Raw genomic sequence first — 2,026 nt, forward strand, 5'->3', positions numbered from 1 at the left:
GACTGCCCTGCCATAACCTAAGAATACTTTAGTTTCAGACTATAAAAAAGCTTGGGCAGGTGATAGGATAGGCCACATTTTGGGAGATCAGACATTTTCCTAATAAAGATTGGGAGAAATAAGTTAATATGATTGTAGTGAAAGTCCAAAACTAAAAACAAATATCAAAAAATGTCAAAAAAAAAAAAACTTTGGCAGAATCCTGTGACAGATTAGGAATGGAAGCTGATAAAGGAAATGAATTCAGTGATAACATTGGAGCTTCAGAAATCGGAATCACTGTGAAGATACTGAGTGAGAGCCTTTTTCCATCCAGGAAAGGCTGATGCCCTTACTTTTAAAAATGATGTCTTTGCTCTTGTGGTACAACAGTGAATACCTTCCATCCGGTCTGACTGTGAGGTTTGGAAATGTAGAGGCATATATATATATTTGCAAAAGGAGGAGATTGATTGATTTTGCAGCCCAGGAACTGAGGTCCCTCGGACCATCAAGCGAGAAAAGTGAAAAGCGTGACCTTACCCAAAGAGGCAGTGAGGCCAGGCATGGAGACAGAGATGATGGTGTGGACAGATGGAGTGGCTGGGAACATGGGACTCAGGGAGGGAGAGGAGCTGTTTGAGGACAGCCAGGGGGTTGGGTCTGTGAAGTGTATCCTTTGGTTATTTGATGATGCATGGAGGGGATTGTAATCATTGCAATGAAATGAAATATGATAGGATGAATGTAAAGCTGAAGGGGGACAGAGGCAAATAATGATGTATGCACAACCTTGGAATAACAGGGCTCTGGGATACAGAGATTGAGACAAGGTTGGAATGGGGAAAAGGGGGAAAATAATGTTAAGATGCTTGGCTGTCATTTGAATCTTGGTTTCCCTGAAATACCATTATAGAATAGAAACTGGAGGGGAAGAGAACAGAATAGCCAGAAATATCACCATAGAAAGATTGTAAGTCCGTCTTCTGCATATAATTGATTGGAATACCTAAAAAGGGGCTACAACATGCCCAGTGAAGGAGGCTTCCTACAGAGCCTCTGTATCACACAAGACCATAGGTGGAATCCTAAACAACACCCAGAATCTTCTGAGGGGAAATTTCCACTTGAAAGGACAAGCAGACCAGCTTGGAGGGGCCAGAAGAACAGAAGATACTTCTTGAAAGAAAGACTGACAGGAAAAATACAAAACAATACAGGCAGATTGACTGATTACTACAAGAACAAACAAGTGGCTTGCCCAGGATACATCCAGGCAAGTGGTCGGGTCCCCTCAGGGCAAACTTTCTTCTAAGACTAAGACCCAGTGGGAATATATGCTCTGATTGGTGACCACGTTCCTCATCGATAAGGGAAAAGCAGCAATGAAGCTGCAAGCTACGGCTTACAGTGTTCAATAGACTCCTGTGAACCCGGATGGAGACCTGGTTGGCCAGCAGTGTGGCAAGAACTGGGAACTCTTGGGCCCGGAGTCAGTGACATAGTCACAGAGGACTAGAGTGGAGCGTGAAGCATCCAGCTGATAAGAAGAGAGGGCATATGTATAAGTACACCCACACTTGCAGATAATATCCACTTGACCTGGCTTCAATAACTGGATAATCAGAACAAAACTAGAAGAAGAAAGAAGAGGGAAAAAAAGAATAATTTGATACAATTTGATGAACTTGACCTACACCTATGGAAGCAGTAGCTCAAAAGAGAGAACAAATCTTCACAGTGAGAATCATTCCCACCCCCTCCACACACAGAGAGACAGGGATGGGCAACTTGGGCATTGGCTACCCAAAATGGGGGGGGGAGGGGCTACAAAAGCAAGAAGTGGTTGTCTGACAAGCTTTCAAGAGGGAACCTAGATCCAGAGGGCGTGGAGCAAGTTAGAATCTCCACTGAGTAGCATCCAATTTGTCTAGGCAGGGCCGAGGAAAGGAGATACTGATAGGTCTCCAGCGATACAATGGTGAATAATTGTTATCAGGACTAATTGTGAGGTCTGGAAAAAACTTAAAGGTCGACGTTTTGTAGC

The sequence above is a fragment of the Chrysochloris asiatica genome, unplaced genomic scaffold, assembly GCF_000296735.1.
Source record: "Chrysochloris asiatica unplaced genomic scaffold, ChrAsi1.0 scaffold00460, whole genome shotgun sequence".
NCBI lineage: Eukaryota > Metazoa > Chordata > Mammalia > Afrosoricida > Chrysochloridae > Chrysochloris > Chrysochloris asiatica.